At 37.7% G+C, this 5,464-nt stretch overlaps 1 pseudogene; it reads right to left on the reverse strand.

Moving 5' to 3' along the window:
- Positions 1-3,040: 3,040 nt before the first annotated feature.
- LOC102028223 lies at positions 3,041-3,599 on the reverse strand (annotated as a pseudogene).
- Positions 3,600-5,464: the final 1,865 nt, after the last annotated feature.

Consider the following 5,464-nt stretch of genomic DNA (forward strand, 5'->3'; position numbering starts at 1 on the left):
TAATGCAGCATACTTACATAGACTAAAGCATCATAGAAATAATGTAAGTATAAAAGTAAGCAGTGTGTTCTTCAAAATACTAAATGCAAGAATCAATGTATCCTTTCCCACATTTTAAAAATGATTTTCTCCTTTTACCTCCAGCCCCATTTTAAAATTCTTTTTTGCCAGCATCAGACTTATTTATTTTTAAAGTCTTTATTAAGTTAATTATCATAAATACAAATGAACAGCCAGACTAGCCACCTAGAAAAATAATACACCTGTATAAATCAAGGTACATTTTCAGACAGATTGGCCAAGCTGGATTATAAGTTTTTTTCTCCTCTTTTTTCCTATTGTCTTTAACTTTGTGCTCATATAAGAGAAATCAGGCAATATTTAAGCTCATGTGTCTGATCTACTTACTATTATGGTGTCAAGTCCCCCATTTTCCTACCAATGACTCATTTATGGGAGAGTAGTACTGCACTATGTATAAATACCACACTTTCTTTGTCCATTTGTTTGTTGATGGACCTATAAGCTGCTTCCAAGATTTAGCTATTATTAATTGTGCTGCTATAAACATGGATATGCAAGTGTCACTGTAATATGATATCTTTAACTATTTCAGGAAGATACCTAGAAGGAGAATAACTGGGCCAAATGGAATTTCTATTTTTAGTTTTTCTGAGGAATCTTCATACTGATTTCCATAGTGGTTATACCAGTTTAAACTCCCACCAACAATGAAAAAGGGTTCCTTTTTCTCCTCAGCATCTCCAGCATTTGTTATTGTTTGATTTTTTGAAGATAATCATTCATTTTGGAATGAGAATCTTAATGTAGTTTTAATTTGTATTTCTGGAATGGCCAGCAGTGTCAAACATTTTTTTCATGTATTTATTGGCCATTTGTACTTCTTATCTGCGAAATGTCTATTCCTTTCAGATACCCATCCTTTGATTGGGCATTTAAATTTGAGAGATCTATTTCTTTTAGTTCTTTATGTATTTTTGATATTAGTCTTTGAGAAGTAGCTGCCAAACATTTTTTTTCATTCTGAAGATTGTCTCTTTAAGCTGTTAGTGGTTTCCTTAGCTTTTTAAGCTGATGTGACCCCATTTATTAATTTTTGATATTGTTTCTTATGCAACCAGGGTTGTGTTCAGAAAGTCTTTGCCTCTGTCTTCAAGAGTTTTACCTATTTGACTTCCAAAAGATTAAGTGTTTCTGTTTCAATATTTAGATCTTTGATCCATTTTGAATTTAGTCTAGTGCATGGCGAGTGTGACTGGTCTAGTTTCAATATTTAGCATGTGGATAGCCATTTTCCCAGTACCATTTGTTAAAGAGGCTGTCTTTCTTCCAGAGAAATCATTTGGCCCCTTTGTCAAAAATAAGTTGTACCTGGAGTTCTTTCTTCATCCTGTATTCTGTTCCACTGATCCACAAGGCTGTTTTTTGCCAATGCCATGTTGTTTTTATCATGGTGACTTTGTAGTATAACTTGAAGTCCAGAATTATGATGCCCTGTGCCTTGCCCTTTTTGGCCAGAATTGCTTTTTCTTCATTTATTTATTTATTTGTTTGTTTTGGGGTTTTTTTGAGACAGAGTCTTGCTGTGCAGTTCAGGCTGGGCTTGAGCTCACTTTGTAGCCCAGGCTGGCCTTAAACTCACAATGATCCTCCTGCTTCAGCCTCCTGAGTGCTGGGATTACAGGCCTGTGCCACCACACCCAGCTTTTTTCCATTTTCTGATCTCTTCTTTAATTTCTTTCTTCATAGTACTGTAATTTTCATTGCAGATGTCTTTCACTTCCTTGGTTAGGTTAATTCCTAACCATTTTATTTTTCCTGATGGTATTATAAAAGGCATTATTTTCCTAATTTCTGCTTGGTGAGTTTATTATTGACTTACAGAAATGTTTTTGATTTTCAAATGTTGACTTTGTATCTTGCTATGCTACTGAACTTGGTCATTAATTCTTGGGGCCTTTGGGCGGAGTTTTTGGGGTCTTCTATGTAGAGGATCATGTCATCTGCAAATAGACAATTTAAACTTCTTCCTCTCTTTTTACATATCCCTTTCCTTTCTCTCTCTTGTCTAATTGCTCTGGCTAATGTTTCTTTTTTATTGTAAAATGCTATTCATTGATCATTCACTTTTCTACAAAATGCAACCATGAGAACAAAACACTTCTAAGACTTACTAGCTCTTGCAGACCAGAATGATAGACTAGACAGAAAGCCTGAAAGTATTTTTCTTTATACCTATAGCTGAGCTTCCTCATTATTCTATGGCTGCATGTTTTGTCACCTCTGACAAAGGAAAGGAAACTGGCTAGAAGATTCATGTACAAAAACATGAGAATAACTTTAAGGCTATCCAATGCTAAAGGCTTCTAGGTTCTAGTCTGTAACTCTGAGACATACTATCAAGTAAGCACTGTCAAATTTCTACTCCAAACTAACAGTACTGTCCTTTTTTTTTTTGATGTTACCTTTGGGATTGATTATGTTCTTTCATTATAGCTTCTGTTTATTTCTGAGCACAAATTCTACAACCCACGTGCAGTCTTTTTTTTGTATTGTTTTTTGTCTTTTTTTTGAGACAGGGTCTTGCTATGCAGTTCAGGCTGGCCTTGAGCTCACTTTTTAGCCCAGGCTCGTCTCGAACTTGCAATGATCCTCCTGCTCAGCCTCCCACATGCTGGGATTATAGGTGTGCACCATCACACCTGTCAGTCAGGTGCAGTCTTGTTCAAATAAAAAAGTTTGAGGATCACCTCAGGTTACTGTAGTGTTTATAATTCTGTGGTATGTACTCGGTGTCACACTCTTGGACCGGCTGTTCAAGTAATGACACAAAGAGGGACACATGACAACTTTCTCACTGCCAGACTTGCTCCCAGTTCAATCTGGACAGTGCACCAAAGCAGAGATCTTGAAATCAATAGTGACCCTGGCTGACTGACGTGGTACTCATAAGTAACAGGAATCCATTTCTTCACCATTAATTAAATGGAGCGTGCCAAAGATGACTGACAGACTTACCTTAGAAAGTGTTTTTGGACAGAATTGGAGGGTCCTGGCTTTCAGGCCCTGAAGGGGCAACCAGCAAAACTTCTTTTTTTCTGGATTGCCAGGAACTCATGAATTGCTCATTCTATTTGTGGCCTGAAGATGTGGTTTAGCTTTGGATTCAGTACCTGAAATATAATCCTGTCCACTCCTGCTTCCAACATCCCTGACTGAACCACACTGTGTCTCAAACCATTTCTCAATCGGTTCTTGTTCACTGTGGAATTCCATTCCTGCTTGTCCAGATGTGTCAACACAAAATTATCCACTTTCTGCCTTAGGTTTTGGCAAGCTGACTTGGTATCCATGTTGGTCAGGCAGTGCTAGTGGAAGCTGTCAAACAGGCCCTGGCTCTTGAGCTGCTCCACAATGAGAGCGATGAACTGGGGGTTGCTGGGAGGAAGTGAGGCTAGGTTGATACAGCCAGTGCCCCCACTAGCCCCAGTCCCACCTGTGACTATCTCCACCACGGCTTGGCTGGCTTCTCCACCACCCACTGCATCTGTGCCCCCGCCCCCACCACCATCTACCATGCCTGCATCCTAGGCACACTAGATAAACTCAATACAGCTTCTTCTCCAAGGCAGAGGGTCTACACTGCTATGCAGAGGAGGTAGAGGGCCCCACAGAGGTATTGGCAGTATCAGAGGTGCGGGAGTTGGGGGTGGCAAAAGCAGTGGTGTAGGTGGAGGCAGTGGTGATGTTCTATGTTTCAAGAACTATATTGAACACAAATGGTGATGGGGCATCCTAGTCTTATCCTGATTTTAGAGGGAAAGCTTTCAGCTTGTCTCCATTTAATATGATGTTGGCTATTTGTTTGTTGTAGATGGCTTGATTGAGATAAAGACCTTCCATACCTATTTCTTCAGGACGTTTTTTTATCATGAATGGATGTTGGATTTTGTCAAATGCTTTATCTCCATCTATTGAGATGGTCATGTGATTTTTGTCTTTGCTTCTGTTTATGTGGTGTATTATATTTATTGATTTGCATATGTTGAACCATACCTGCATCCCTGTAATGAATCCTATTCGGTCCTGATTTGTGATTTTTTTCTTGATGATTTGCTGCATTCAGTTTGCCGGTATCTTATTGAAGATTTTTGCATCCATGTTCACTAGATTGGCCTGTAGTTCCCTTTTTTGGCTGGGTCCTTTTCTGGTTTTGGAATCAGGGTAATATTTGCTCCTAGGAATGAGTTTGGGAGTACTGCTTCCCTTTCAATTTTATTAGTTTGAAGATTTTTTTTCTAAAGTTCTTGTAGAATTCAACAGTGAATCCCACAGAAACTGGGCTTCTTAATTGGTAGTTTTTGAAATTACTTCTTCAATTTCATTGACTGATATTGGATTATTAAGGGTTTGTATATCTTCTTGGTTCAGCTGTGCTAGTTCATGCATGTTAGGAATTTATCCATTTCTTCTGAATTTTCCATTTTATTAGAGTATAGGTTCTCAAAGTAGTTACAAGTAATCTGTATTTTGGCAGAATTTGTTGTAGTTTCACTTTTCATTTCTAATTGCATCGATTTGGGTTTTTTTCTTTACTTATTTTGGTAAAATTGGCTAAGAATTTGCCTATTTTGATTATTCTTTCAAAGAACCAACCTTGATTCATTGCTTCTTTGTCTTGTTTTTTAAATCTCAATTTCATTAATTTCTTCTCAATTTTTATAATTCCTTTCCTCATCCTAGCTTTGAATTAGGATTATTCTTGTTTTTCTAGAACTTTGAGGTATATCATTTACTTATTAGAGTTCTCCCTGTTTTTCTGATGTGAGAATTCACTGAATAAACTTCTGTCTTAAGACTGCTTTCATTAGTCCCACAGGAGTAGGTCATACTGGCTTTATTGTTTGATTTGAGGAACTGTTTAATTTCTTCCTTAGGGGGCTGGGGATTTAGCTCAGCGGCAAAGCGCCTGCCTGGCAAGCGCAAGGTCGTGAGTTCAGTTCCTGGTACCGGAGAAAAACCAAAAAAAAAAAAAAAAATTTCTTCCTTAGTTCTATCTGTGAGCCATTAATTGTTCAAGAGGATATTGTTTAATTTTCATGTATTTGCATAGTTTTTGTGGTTTCTTTTGCTACTCATTTCTAGTTTCCTTGCACTATCATCTGATAATACGTATGAAATAGTTTCAATTTTTTTCCATTTACTTAAAAATGCTTTGCTGGGGGGCTGGGTATTTAGCTCAGTGGCACAGCACCTGTCTGGCAAGCAAACCAAACAAAACAAAAACCCCAAAAAACAAAAAACAAACAAACAAAAAATGCTTTGTTGGCTAGTAGGTGCTCTGTGTTGGAGAAAGTTTTATGTGCTGCCAAGAAGAATGTGTATTCTGCTGTTGGATGGCATACTCTGTGGGTATCTATTAAGTGCATTTGTTTAAAGATTT

The sequence above is a fragment of the Chinchilla lanigera genome, unplaced genomic scaffold (assembly GCF_000276665.1).
Source record: "Chinchilla lanigera isolate Chin_1 unplaced genomic scaffold, ChiLan1.0 scaffold00117, whole genome shotgun sequence".
NCBI classification, from domain to species: domain Eukaryota; kingdom Metazoa; phylum Chordata; class Mammalia; order Rodentia; family Chinchillidae; genus Chinchilla; species Chinchilla lanigera.